The sequence below is a fragment of the Dromaius novaehollandiae genome, chromosome 1 (assembly GCF_036370855.1).
Source record: "Dromaius novaehollandiae isolate bDroNov1 chromosome 1, bDroNov1.hap1, whole genome shotgun sequence".
NCBI lineage: Eukaryota > Metazoa > Chordata > Aves > Casuariiformes > Dromaiidae > Dromaius > Dromaius novaehollandiae.
The window spans coordinates 129,440,092-129,454,984 of NC_088098.1; the positions used below are offsets into that span (position 1 = coordinate 129,440,092).

Below are 14,893 nucleotides of genomic sequence, written 5' to 3' on the forward strand. Positions count from 1 at the left end.
AATTACATCAATTATCATCCTGTCTACATTTGTTAGTTTTGGGGGCAGGTTACTGAGGAGATGTGATGAAGCTGTGTCATAAAATTAATATTCCTCCACACAACTTCATGGGGTCTTTCTTACATCCTCCTTTATATTTTATGCAATTTATTTTACCTGCAAGCAATGTGAAGTAGAAAACAATTCAACATGGTGGAACCATGATCCACAGTGTAATTTCAAAGCAATGTCAGTGGGTTAGCAAATTCAGGCTAAGATGAAACTTTTAGTTATACATTTGTGCAGCTCCGGGGATTTTTCTACAGGCAGGAGGAGAAGCAACTTCAGCAAAGCTTGGCCCACAGCCTGACAGACGCTTTGAGCATCATCCCCAGCGACATTCAAGCGTGGCTTCTGAGCATCAAACTAATTTTCCAGCTTCAATGCACCGTTGTGGTGTGACAGAACTCAGTAAGAATCTCCTTCATATTAGAAGAGCTTAACACAGTTTCCTAAGTGGAATAATGAATAAGACAATGAATAAGATATTCTGTCCGCACCTGAAAAATGTTTTTTTCTAATATGCCCCCAAGCAATTCATCTTAATTCATGTTCAACATTGTCTAATGGGTTCTCAAAAGCTTCCTAGAACAGTGAGCTATAAGTCATGTTATATTTACCTGCAAAGCATGCTGAAGATATTCACTGCTGCCATGTAGCTCAAACTCGTATTTGAGGTCCTTTAGCACAATTTAAGTCATAGTTCCAAAAAATAAGCTTGACTTGAATAGCAAGACTCTGGGCAATTTGTGGAGATCATAGAGATCATACTAACAAACTAAAAATCCAGAATCTAAGAGTTTTGTAACGGTCATATGTAAAAATGAGTAAACATGTAAAAATTTTGCACTGTGTCATTACTAGTACCCAGAGGGAAACCCCCTCTTTTCTTATACAGACAGCCTCAACTAATTCTCTCCAAAATGCAGTCATAGCTATTCTATATTGACAATGGTTCTAACTTGCTCCTTTTGAAAATGAAAAGGGAAAAAGTAGACAGAATACAATGGAATTGCCTGAGTTGGAAACTAGACATGATATCAAGGCTACTACTGGAAAACATGTAATCAGATTTGCAACTGATAAGGAACTTGATCTCTCATCTTCAAGGGAATACCTCTAGCAAGCAAGTGTTTGCTACAGTAATGAAATGCACTAATGTAAGGAACAGACCAGAGGAAAATATACTGCCTAGTGGGTTACCAACACCTACACACTGCAGCATTTGGACTTCTTTGGAAGCTTCTCACCTAGATACCATCCAGCCTCATCTGTGCTCAGCTTGAGAGCTCCGCTGTAGCCAGAGCTCAAAGCTGCAGGCCAGACTGGAGATGCATGAACTGATCACAATTTCCTCTAATCCTGCCTGAAGAATAAGTGACTGAAATGAATTTCATCAGCTCTATACATTTGCAGCAGTGCCCCTGGTGCATTCAAGCTGATTGGCTTATTGCCATAATGGTTTCAGAAATATGCTGCACTGTAAATGCATGAGTTCTTCACAGTAGCACATTACAATCAAAATTCCTACACATCTACACCTGCTATTATTTAAATTGCTCACTGCAACTCCATTGAACATTGCACTTTATTACAAGGGATGCTTAGCAAGAAAATCAAATAGGAGAGGACAAAGGGATAAAATCTCAAGAAAATGAGAGAAGGTAATTGAAGAAAAAATATGTAACACTTTGGGATCTCTGCTTTTATCCTCACAACATTCTTTTCTGGTCAGTAGGGGAGAATCTGAATTAATAGGAAGGCTGAATGCAAGTTTTGCAATGCTGAGGTAGACACTTAAGAGATGAAATCATGACCAATTGAAAATCATAATCAATCACCCTGCAAATTCAGCATGGCTACGGTTTCATCCCAAGCGACTAAAAGCTTCCTATAAGAATTCCAGGTAGGTTTAATCCATTTTCTTACTCATAACTTGGAGCATGATGCAGCTTGTACCCTGACATTACAGAGGGAGAAGAGATTCAAAAATCTGGTGTAGATCTACTACATTTTGAGAATCAGAAATTCTATTTTTTGGAATTTTTTTCAATTCCAATCATAAACTTTACACTTCCATTTGGAATCATTTAACAGTGATAACTTTGGGAAAAAAAAAATCTTGCTTAAAATAAGCCAAATTATAACTGACTGTGGATTTTTGAGTGAAAGATTTCTTCTCCAGAAGATACTGAACAAATAAAATTAAAATCTTTAATATAACCAATATAACAATCATTCAATGAGATCAATTTAGATGAATTTATTAACCCATATTTTGGCAAAAAGTTTTAATATTTTGCACTTTTTTACTTTACATAGAAGTTTTTATTTTGAAATCTTGAAAATTATAATCTAATAATTATAATTTTATACTCTTGAAAACTTTCACAAACCACATAAATAATTTTCTGTCACTTTACTGAATGCAAGGAGAAATAAAGGAAGTTATCCCACATATTTTTTTGCAATGTAACTTCAACGTAACTTCAGCTCCTGGAGGGACAGTTATATTAAAACTGAAAAATATTCTAGTTTTAAAGTTAATTACTTGAAACTTGATTATTGGAACATAAACACCTGCAAGTTAAGCTGTGAAAGGCAACTTCAAATTAGACTCTATTATTTAATAAAGAAACCTGAAAAAATCTTTCTTTTTCTGAAAGCTCAGTGATGTACTTGAAGTTAAATGCAGGCATACCCTGTTCATCCATGTCTAAATTTGACAATATATAGTTTACATACTTCTGCAAGTTAACAGCTGGGTTTTCTTGCTGTTTGTAAGTTTTTAGATTTGTAAATATGCTTATGGGTATGCTTAAGGTAATGTGAGTTAATGCAAATGGGAGCATTACAGCCCATAATAATAATGTTTTCTCTTAGATGAGAAATGTATGCTATTTTTTCTTAAATCTGCAACTATAACCTATTACATCACTAGGCAATCAATATAGCACACACTGCTTGTTAAAAAAAAGAAAGAAAAAACACCAGACTCTGCTTTTGAGGTGCACTTTCCTGTGTCTAAAATACAGTTTTAAAAAACAACAGATGGCCCTTACGTAAAATTGGTCAAAGAAAATGTCCTCTAAATTGCATTCTTGAGATTAGCCTTTTCTTTCCACCAGTGCAATTTTTTCTTCCCAATCACAAGCCTTAATTGCTTTTTGAGACTGTCCAACTTGCTTCACATTTGAGGGTAGGTTGTTAAGCAATAAGTACATTTCTACCTTCAAAATCCAATTAGTCTCCACATTCAGAGGTGCTCATCACAACTCTGCTGCTCAGTGATTTTTGCCTGTCTGATATGCCAGTGAAGCCAGCCATAAAAATTATACCCAAAATGAGTTTCCAGCAAAGCTGGTTGATGATCGCAGTGGAGAATATTTAGGAGGATTTAGCAAAAATACAGCCTACAGATATAGAAATATAGTAAATCACTTCATATACATCTTACAAAAGAAGAAGTTGCTACAGCATCACAATATCATTTATAAAGCACTTGTGGGCAGATCAAATACTTGACATCTGAGTTGTTTAAACTTTGCTATGAAAAAAGTGATATTATTACCTGAACAAATATACTTTGTGACTTGGCAATAAAAAGTGTTATAACAGTAAGATCATGAATTGCTGAACATCATCTGAATTATGCATGCAAACTTTATGGAACAGCCTATCAACTGATCATCTCCTTTTTGTCATTTGATGCATATTAATTTTACGCTCTACTGCTTCAGCTGCTATTTCATTAGAATGTTTACTGCTGTTTAAGGTATATTACTTCACAGGAGAAATAAAAGTTGTTGCTACATGCACATATCCTTTTCCCCTTCGGCATTGTAACCTGTGTGAAATTTATTCCCCTCAAGATTAAATACAATAAGATAATGACTACAGTGTCGTAACTTTTGTGATTATGCAAGTAGATTGTTTTCTTCTCTTCCAAGTTTTCGTATATTAATTTAAAAATTAGCAATGGAAAAGATCCCTCTTCTCAGGTTATGTTGTGAACATTGTTTATTAAAGATGTGAGGTAATGGGGAAGTTGAGAACCATTAGAAATGGCTTGAGCTGGGCGAAACGTAGACAGATGGCATAAATATTTCATTCAGAGTTTTTGGCTTTCCTAGGCCTTAAGGAGAATTAAATTAGATATGAGGAATTCATAAATATAGACATATCATATCCAAACAAAATCTTTTTCCCCCAAGGTTCATCCTCAGACTAGTTTAAAATATCTGTAGTTTTCTAACTTGCATTGCAAGATACAAATGATTTTGCTTTGTAGTTAAAAATCTTTTATTTTATTGTGATGCTGGATGTGTAGTCTAATTTTCTGAAGAAGACGATGTAAATGAGTGCCTTTACACAGTATGAGAGTGGTCTACATTAGCAATATCGTTTGGATCGGGAGTATACTTTTGAAGTGAATTTTCCAGTCGTTCCCATTTACCATGCCTTGGTTCACGCTGTGGGCAGGTCTTTAAGAACACAAACTGGATTCCTTTAAGATGAAATTAAGCTGGGAGATGAGGTCCAGCTGCTCCTGCCCATGGGATCAGGCTAGAGTTGTTTGAAGTACAATACTGTTAAGGCCAGTAGTGCGGGTAATAGGTTTTCAGCATAGTGCTTGACTCTACAGATCCTCTTATCTTATGCTGCTCTACTTCTAAGGTCGACTTGGTCTTAGACTCTGCATCAAATGACAAAAAGGAGATGACCAGTTGATAGGCTGTTCCATAAAGTTTGCATCCTAGTGAACCAGACTGCATACTTGAATTAGTTTGAATTCTGTATCAGATCAAAAATTGCCAAAATGATGAAACCTGAGATGAAATAGTTTTTGTTGTGGCTACTTCTAATAAGGGGATGATACTCACCTCAGATACAGTTCATTAACTGAATCTGTTACAGGACATTGCTTTTTACAGTGTGTGGAAAATGTAGTTCTGGAATCTCAAACAATTATTTCAAGATAAGCATTTATATTTGTGTCTTTATGTTTATTTTTATAAATATGCACATGTAATTTGTGTATTATTTATAGAAACATGGCTGTATTAATATAAATTTATGTAAAGTTGTGTGTTTGTATATATTTACATTTATATGGTACTATTCCAATTACTTTCCACTACTGACTGGGTTTTGAACTCTAACACCATAGAAATAGCAACTAGCAGGAATAGTAAAATGTTTATGGAGCCTGGGATACCATGCAGAAAGAGTGCATAACATAGCTGAGCTCCTCGTTTTGGCCTTCAGAGCCATGACCACATGCTGCTGGACTGATGAGGACCAGGGCCCCTGACAGGACTGTACCTGAAGCACGGTCCTTCAAGCCTCTGAGTGCCTCTTTTAGCTGCTGGGGACATGCCGGTTCCCATCTGCTCTCTCTCTTTAAGGTTTGAGATCTCTATTTTAGTTGCAGCATAAATTTGACATAGATTTCTTCCTGGAGCATCACATATTTTTTAATTCTGTGAAACAGTGATGCAGGTGAATGTCACTGAGCATTTACTCTGCAAGCAAAATGAGCACAAAACTTACCTTTGGTTTTGGGAAACCAAAGCTATTCATGTCATGCCTCCACATCTAAAACATTTGATTCAGCTCTTACACCCAGCTGAGTCCCATAAAAATGTAGAAGTGAACTGACTGTATACAGGTGTTTGTCATTTAAGTGTACCCATGCAGTAGAATAATACCGCTGCACAGCAAACACAATTTTACTACACAGTTCCAGTAAGGCTGTGCCAAATGGCATCCCCCTCCAGAGGAGCTGCTGGGGAGCGGAGCGCTTGAGTGGGCGCATGGGAAGGGGTTAGCGGAGATGGCTGGAGGACGCCTTCGACATCTGTGTCTAAGCTGTCTGAGGACCCATTTTCATCTGCAATTCATTTATTACCCTTCTCAAACCCTCCCTGTTTATGAGACACTGTGCTTTCAAGGCCTAGATCTAACTTCCATTGTCTTGCTCTCTTGCCAGAATTATTTCAGACACTAATGTGCCACTAAGACACATTCAAGACACTAATTTTCTTGTGAGCTCTCTGCAGCCTACTGAGAAGGTACAATGAACTTTGCCGCACTAGTAGTGAGGAAAATAAAAATGCATTTAGGAGGTGGCAGGGGAGAGAAGAGATCACTGCTTTGGGGAAGCACAATTAAACAGCTTCTCTTCTCTTCTGCTTCGGTGTGGCAGATGTGAAATGTGAAACTGGCAAAAAGCAGTTTCTGTACCTTAGTTGGGGTCTTAAAAATTGAGCAGGTGAAAGAGTCAATGGAACATCACCGACTTATGAGCAAGAAGTGAGGGGATTTTCTGTATCAACTTTTGACTGTACTTCAAGGTTCTGTATGCAAATACAATTTTTGAAGCAAACAAACAAATAAGCAAACAAATACACCCTGAAAGATGAATTTCACTGGGCACTGATAAGAAATGTCCATTAACACATGCAATTCATTACGCACGTGAGATCAACATGTGTTGCAATGGCAGTAAATGGTACTAGTCAGAAAGATGGTTTACCTGTCACGTCATCTCCATTTCACCTTCCTCAACACTTTTAGGTAATTCAATACAATAAAAAAAGAGTTCTGAATACTCAGAAGGATAGTAAATATCTCACTGACTCTCCAGCTTTAAGACTTAAGGCTGTTATTTATGAAAGGTGAGTACACAGTAGTATTCAAGTGCTATTCCTTGTCGAGCATCAGTAAAATACTTGACTCCTCACAGGTAACTCTCCAGGATTTATGCTCATTAATGATCTTAATCTATTTTGTAGATTAGGCAGGACAATTTTTGCTTTATGCTAGCTTCCGGAATCCTCAGTAATTTCTTTCAATTTGATTGATCATTCTCAACATTTTTCCAAATTTTCCAAGAAACAGTTATTGTAAATTATTAATAAGTTACTTTTTTGCCTTCATTCCATTTTTGTTAGGGTAGCTGACTACTTTTATCACCTACCTTAAAAGTCATCCTGCTTATACCTGTGAACTCCGCCTGAGATAATATTGTTTTCATATCTACTGTCTAGGTCTATAATTTGTGATTTTTAAAAAGCAGAATTTGCACATACAAGGACATTTCCGCAACACAGTAAGCAAGCAATTTAGAGCAGTGAGGGAAAATGTCAAAGTGTAATAGAAACTTAAAAATAGCTTACCATTTAGAAGGAAAAAAGAAGTAGCCCAATCTATAGCAATCACACAAGGCAATCACCTTGCTGGCTTCCAGATTTAAAAGGCACCAACGAGAAAAGCATACTGGGAAAATCCCCATCAGAATACAAAGCCATGCTGAAACCTTCAGTGGTGCCTGCAGGGAAAACTAATAAAAGAATCCTTGCAGAAGCACAGACAGTCTGTTTGACAAATTGAAAAATTTAAGATAATTATGTCTTTTTTTTCTAGTTGCTATTTTGATTCTGTGGTAATAAAATATAGACTATTTTAACAGCAACCTTTTTGTATAAAGAAAATTAACATTTCTGCCGTCATCTGAACTTTGAACTTCTGCTCCTGAATATGTCACTACTTGCTCTCTTTATGGCTATTGGCATATCATAATTATATTGCATTAACATACTGTAGTGCACAGAAGTTCTTCATTAACAATTACTCTACATATTCGATGAATTCACAGCTTTGGCAACTACAGAACCCCTAGTTTTTCTGTTTTATAGGTCCACTGTGCTTTGTCAAATTACTGTCAAACACCTAATGTTCTGGAAAAAAACAGACAGCCTGCACTCTCTACATTGCTATCATAATCAGTTTTCTGTTTGCAAGCTGACCTATCATGTAAGATTGCAAGTTTCATTGTTAAAAATTTTGGATATGCTAACCCTCCCCCAAAAAGGCAAAGGTATCAACAATATATATTTACTGTAGATTGAAAAAGATATAAATTACAGCCTACTTAGCCATCCACAAAGCCTGCTGTGTAGAAATGTGTAATTTAACTGTATGTAGTATCTTTAGGATCTTGCATATTTTTAATTTCATTGTCAGTCAGTCTCTTCCTGTGTTCATTCCCTTAGTACAACCAAAACCTTTCATTTCCTTTTTGCACTACTTTCTGGTTCAGAATGGCCCAGCTTGTAGCCCATGAGCTGCAGTCAGCTTACAACACTGGTCTAGCCCCTCGGTGGTTTCGGCTTTGAAGGGAAGTGTAGCCGCATGCCAGGGATTAACCATCCCTTGCTTGAGTGGTGACCCAGAAACTCCTTTCTGAGCAGCCTCCCTCCCTGAGCCCTCTCTGGGCTCTTTGGAGTAGCGGGGTTGGCTACATGAGGCACTGCCACATCCCTGTAAGAAGAAAGGACCATCATCCTGTGACTCTGACTGCGTTCCTAAAAATGGCATCCAGCTCATGCTAGGTGCAGGTCATCGTTGGTGAATCACATCAACTCTGGTGTAATCCAGCATGTTAAGTTTGCCTTGTAGAAAACAGAAAGGTACCTGTTCAGTGCTTCACGTCTTCTTGATCCCAGTGCAAACCAGTGAAATCCTGATGCCATTGAAGCCAATAGAGATTTTGCTTTTGCTTCAGTAAGGCCAGAATTTGACCCCAGCTTATGCTCCTTATTTACTTTAGGAATGCAGCTACAGTCCTGCCTGGAACTGAAGTGCAGATTTTCAGTTTAACTGTGGGATAAAAATGCAAAAAGAACATGCACTCGCCTACCCACGCGCCCACAAACACCCCCAGAAAACTAGTGCTTATTAAGCACAATGGTGGTGCCATTTATTTCTTGGTAATGAACAATATTTTAAAGAGGGAGGATTTCTGCTGTAAAAATGGCAATCTAATAATGACAGGAGACTAGGAGTAAAAACTGATGACTAGTCAGAAACGTACCTGGGTGTGGTGAAAAGACATTCAGCTACCATTTATATCAAGGTTAAACTATCGAACGTTCAAATATGACTGCAACTGACTCAACAGCACTATAGATGAATAGACACTATGTGATCAGAATACATTATTTTCTTACAAAGGCAGCCCATGAGGAATGCTGCTGACAAACATGGCCAGATTAAGAAAAGTGTCAGAATGACTAAAAATAGAGGTTACAAAAGTGCAAAAGTACATTTTTCTAAATTTGTTATTAATATTGGGTCTGTGAATATGAAAGATTATATAAAATTTATGGATTTCATATTCTGTACCTTGTTCTGACAAAGCATCTGACTAAATTACAACCCCAAGCAAGTATTTCAGGACAGGTTGTGCTACAGACCTTAAAATAGCTTAAAGTGTCCTGCAGCACTCTGTGTGATTATTCTCACATTCTTCCACCACTCTTCCACTTGCTCTCCGAGAGTCGAAAGAAGGTTGTGTGAGGCTTTTTCAGCTGATGCTAGGCAGTCTCTAAACACTGAGGTTTTCTTTCAATCCAGCTTCCCTGAATGACAACTGGAGCTGCAAAGGCTCAAAAGGGGCAGCATTAACTTCTAAATTTTCATGTTTTTTGAGGCAGATTCAATGATGATATCTCCTGTCCGACAGAGAATATAAAACCCAAATATTTACCCACAGAGTAATTTTGACTGTTGTGAGCCTGTCTGAAAAATGCGGCAGAAGGAATGTTAGCTCTGAATGTTTTCTCTGGATTTTTTCCATGCACTGTATGTGATCTCTTCACATGGCCCATGGATTCACATGGATTCAGTTGTGACTGCAACTTTTTAACTTTTAGTTCCAGTTCAAATTCACCAGAATTTTGAAATAGAGTCTGGGGTTTGTTCTGCTTCAAGAAAAAAAAAAAAAAAGAAAGTTAAACTGCTGTTCTGTTCCAATTTAGCTTTTATTCAACTCCCTTTTATCCACTGCTGTTAAATTTGATTTTTCAAAATACCCATTATTTTTAGCTGGTCTAGTTGGTACGACATTTTATTTCCTCTAATAGCATTATTTTACAATTTAAGTCTGTGAATTGTATATTTCCAAAGGATTCTATGGGTGAGAGTCAATGTACCCCAGCATTGAAGAGATGACTAGATAAGTGAAAAACTCTTCTATAGAGTGGGTTTTATCATATTTGAAAGTGGCTGGTGTATTTGTCAGCCTGAAGATAATGAAAAATCCATTCACAGCTCAAGTTTATATCTGCGATTTACTCCTGCAGTGCATTGAAACAGTCCCGATTATCAATAAAAAGTTGAGTTTACACTAATTACTTACTGGCACTTCTAATATTAGGGCTTGACCTTTGCATAATACCAAAATGAAGAGGGCTTATGAACATGGAAGAGTCTAAGTAATACTGAAGAAAAACACTGAGCTTTACTTTGGTCAAGATTCGATAGGCTATTAATCACCTACTTCTCCCATACAAGAAGTTCCTAGTTTTTTTTTTTTTCCTGGACAGTTGATTCACTCATATAGCTCCATGTTTTAACTGTCTATAGTAAGTATTCATGTCCAGAATGGTTGCTATGATCTTGTTCGTAACAACTACAGAAAATGTGAACAACACTAGCAAAAGCAGCAGGAAAATCAGAAATGCTTCTAAAGAAAATACAGGCACAACACCTCCATCAGAAAGTAGCATTATTCTTTTCAGTAGCCATAAATAGGCACCGAGAATTGTACAATAAGTTCATGTACAGCAAACAATGTGGCACATTTTCTTTATTGATTACCACTTCCAGACCATATATATGTACTCCATAATAGAAAACATATCCTGCATTAAATTTCAATTTGCTCCCCACGTTCCTAGCAGGGACAAAACCATTAGAGAGAAAGGGAATATATACTCTTTGCACTTGTCAGCAATAAAAATGGTCACTCAGTATTACTACTGTGTGATCTAATGATAATGTTGAGGTAAACATGAACATTATCAGTGATGATGATAATGAGGAGGGGAAATAGGATGGTATCTTACAAACAGTGCAAAGCTATAAAATATTGCTACCATGGAAGAACAAGCTTAGCATAGCCCTTGTCCCAAAGTAGTAATCAGTCCTGTTGATCTCAAAGTGAGATAGGGCAGTTAAATTTGCATTCTTTTCATTGGGAGAGCTGAGATTAACATTGGAAGCCTCCTCTGATTATGTCTGAGAAGAGGGAAAGTCATATGAGAACTCCAAAGGGAATGTGATAGCCTTTAAATGAACACATTTTATATGGAAGCTATCAGGTCATTTCTTCTGAAGGCAGAAGAAAAAAGTAGCTTCATACCACCACCGTAAGAATCTCATGCTGCACATCTGATGTTCACTAGGCACTTTAGGCCTGATGCCATCCTAAAACGTGAACTGTGATAGTGAGAAACAAAAGAAAGTAGAAATCCGTGGTGGTGGGCAGCGGACCCAAGTCTACTCAGAATACGTAAAAATCCTGAGCTGAGTGAGAGAAAAGTGTAAAGCCACTTTTATGATTAGCTATGCTAATGTGTTTCATGAGGAACAATGAGAATTTGCTTTTAGACATAAAATGAAAAAACCTCTGAATATATGAATTATCCTCGAAAACTTTTGATGAGAGGGCCTACATTTCTTTCTTTTTAGTGACAAAGACAATCATGGAATCCTCACTACCTTAAATATTTGGGGTAAATGTATCTGGGGTAAATCTATTTGGGTGCCTGAAATATAGCGAACAGACTCATTAATGCAAACTGTTCCTATTATCACCATGCAATACAAATTCTGAATGAAGAGATCTCTTCTCTCATGTTCTAGTGCCTTCTGGTTTAGTAGTCTTGTAGCCACCTGGCCTGCACTCCTATCTTTTGGTTTGAGGGGAGAAGCATCTAGCAAGATAAACTGGTTCTTTCAAGAGAAAGAGCTTGTTAAAGTGGAGCAGGTTCCATGCATATGCCATTATTTAGCTTAACATTAATTCTAGCTTACTAGAATTTTTATGGCTGTTTTTTATTCCTTTGCATTGGAATATAGTAATAGAGATTGTTCTTGTGAGCAGGCTTGGCTTCGTCTACAGATAGAAGTGTAATGAGTGTGCTGAGTCAGGAGAAAAGTCCACTGAGCTTGATTATCCTGTCCCCATTAGCAGCCAATAGAGATGTCTGGAGAATGAATACAATAAACAAGGCACAAGAACTTGCAAAGCATTTCAGAAATTTAGAGATTTCCTGAAAGAAAACTATATCCAGCCTACTCTGTTCAATAACACCCAAGGACCAGCTGCTGCCATCTCTGAAGTGGTCTAACTCCTTTCTGAACCCATATACCCTTGGATCCAAAAATACCCTCTGACAGTAAGTTTCACAAGGTAGTTGTGCTTTTTATTTGCTTGAACATGCTTCATAGTCATTGCTTTGGTGCCTAATAGGGACATTATTTCCTAGTAAGAAATCACAAATAAGTGTTCCTGATTTGACATCTCCTCACCACTGAAGATTTTTTTTGGGCAGATCTGTGTTACGCAAACAAATTATTTTCCTTGTATGACTGAAAGTTCTTGCTTTCAGAGCACTGTGCAGCCTTCAGAGATTTTTAACTCAAAAATTCAAAATAAAATACTCTCCCTTATTTCAGAGAAACCCTCATTTATTACTTTGCTGTACATGCTACAAAGTGCCCATAGCCAGAAGAAATTCCAGAAAGCAAAAAATTTATTCTGAGCATCCCCAACAGATGTTCAGATACATACTGCATACTGCTTAGAGACACTATTTTGCTACACATTGCTATGTCTAAAGGAGACAAACATGAGAACTAGCCCCGTTCAGGGATACAGGAACATATGCTGTAGATGGCACTGCTCCCTCACTATTCTTCTTTCCAAGTGAGACGTGACTCACACTTTGCACTGAAGACATTATTTTTTCTCCTAGGGACATGTTTACTTCGTGCATCCTGAGCCACAAACAGAAAAAATGAGCTCTCCTTCAATTTGATATTAGAAATGAAAATCCTGTTAAACCTTTAAAGATAGGTCTGGGCCATGTTTCACTTACCTTTTGCATCGAATTGTTCATACTGTTTTAATAAAATACCTGTTCTTGGTTCAGTGGACTAAAGACCTTTCTGTCTATCCAATTTAGGGGGGAATTCCTTTGTTCTGAAATAACCAACCTGCAGAAACCCACTTAAAAAACTTAAAAATCTTACAGAAGCATAAGAGGACGTGAATGTCTCTTTAAAGAAATGAAAATAATCTTACAGTTGGTGAGCAAATAAATGAATTAATGAAGGAATAAATTTACAAACAAACAAACAAATGTATACAAATGCATCCTACTTCACTCAGCAGCTCCTGTTTGATCAGGCTTTCATTGGAGACGCAAAACTAGCAAGGATCCAGTAAATTGGACAAGAAAGAGTTTCCTTCTGTATTCTCTACAGCCGGGCACCTCACTAAATGCTGGGTAAAGTTTAACGCAGGATTATGGCAAGGGAAGCAGCATGCTGTAGTAAACTGGTGTGGTTGCATGGCTCTGCTTGTGCTTATCATAAGCAGAGATAGTAGGGATGCTTGCAGTTATTATTTCATAATGTTTTCAAGACTGAAATTACATGAAAAGATGGTTTGCCTAAGTTACAGCATCTCCAGCGGTTTCTTTGAAGAGCTCTAGTCTCTCTGTTCTTTAGATAGCAGATTTAAATTGTGGTAGAGGACTAATCTAGAGGACATAAAGCTGGCCATTACCTCTGCTTGATTATTTACACTGATTTGACCAGCTTACAAAACCTTTCAAAAACCGTGTTCTTACATGCTTAGCAGAACACTTTAGAGACTTGCTGAAAAAAACCTGCAGCTTTCAATTTGCACTAGACTCTACAGCACTGCGCTCAGCAGTCTCTGCATGTCACCCATATCGAGCACAGTGTAAAAACCAGGGCGGAATCTTGTCACTGCAAGTACAGCTCCTAATGTTGCACAGACAAAACTGCAAAACCCTGCTGGCCTTAAGTGAATGTGCACTGGGCTGAATACTAGGAGGGGATTTCTATACACACTCAGATCTTTTAGGGTTTGATAGGAATATTTGTGTTTCCTAATAGCTTAAGGTGGTGACAGATATCTCATGTTACAAGGAGAGATAACTGGCAAAATGTGAGGCCTGTCTCCTGTTGAATGCAGAAACTGTAATGGTTACATCCCCCTGACCCTAGCTAGCCAGCACTGCCGCCAAAGGTACCTAGCTGAATAGAGCTGAAAGCAGACTGAATCTAAGAAATCCCTGTGTAGTGGCTGAATATTTCGTTCCTTACCTCTTCCCCTCAAACTTTTGCTGCTCTTTTCCCACTCCCTCTTTAATTTCCTTTTTCCTTGTGTTTTCTCAGTCATGGCTACCTTTTTCTCTTCTCCCTACTCCTTGCCATGAAAAAAACAAGCTTACCCTTCTCCTTAGTGTTCCTCTTTCAGGCCTGTTTGTGTAAATTCACCAGGAAGATAGAAGTGTTATTTTGCTATCTACCCCAACTGTGAGCCTGGCTGATTTGAACCCAAATGCACTAAAATGATTTTTAGATGAATCTTCTTTGTTCTATTGTCTCTACAGAATTCACTGTTCTAAATGCATTACTTTGGAAAGAAAAAAAATTATTATTCTGTGCATGAGGCACTCTTGGAAAAAGCTAGTGCCTTGTGCATATAACAGAGAGATACTAATCCAAATGAAAGTATTTCTGTTACACACATGAAAACATTCTCTGTAAGTTCTTCTTTGAAAATCAGTCCTAGTCTCCCCCACCGCACCTCATTTCCCTCTGGCTCATTCTAATCTGAATCCTCTGAAGTTTCCTTGACCCTCGCTTACTACTCTCTCTTGGCTCTTCCGTTTCATATCTTTGTATAGGGTAGATGAACAGTTTTCTTTGTACCTCTGACAGCTTTTTCTATTACCACCCCTGTGGT

The 14,893-nt window shown here is 37.6% G+C and overlaps 1 long non-coding RNA gene across 1 annotated transcript; it reads right to left on the reverse strand.

Annotated features, from left to right (window-relative positions):
- Window positions 1-452: 452 nt before the first annotated feature.
- Window positions 453-9,347, reverse strand: LOC112984072 (uncharacterized). The gene is made up of 4 exons (XR_003259395.2): window positions 9,300-9,347; window positions 8,518-8,679; window positions 7,221-7,384; window positions 453-491 (listed from the first exon to the last, which is right to left on the reverse strand). It is a non-coding gene; the product is annotated as an uncharacterized LOC112984072 (long non-coding RNA).
- Window positions 9,348-14,893: the final 5,546 nt, after the last annotated feature.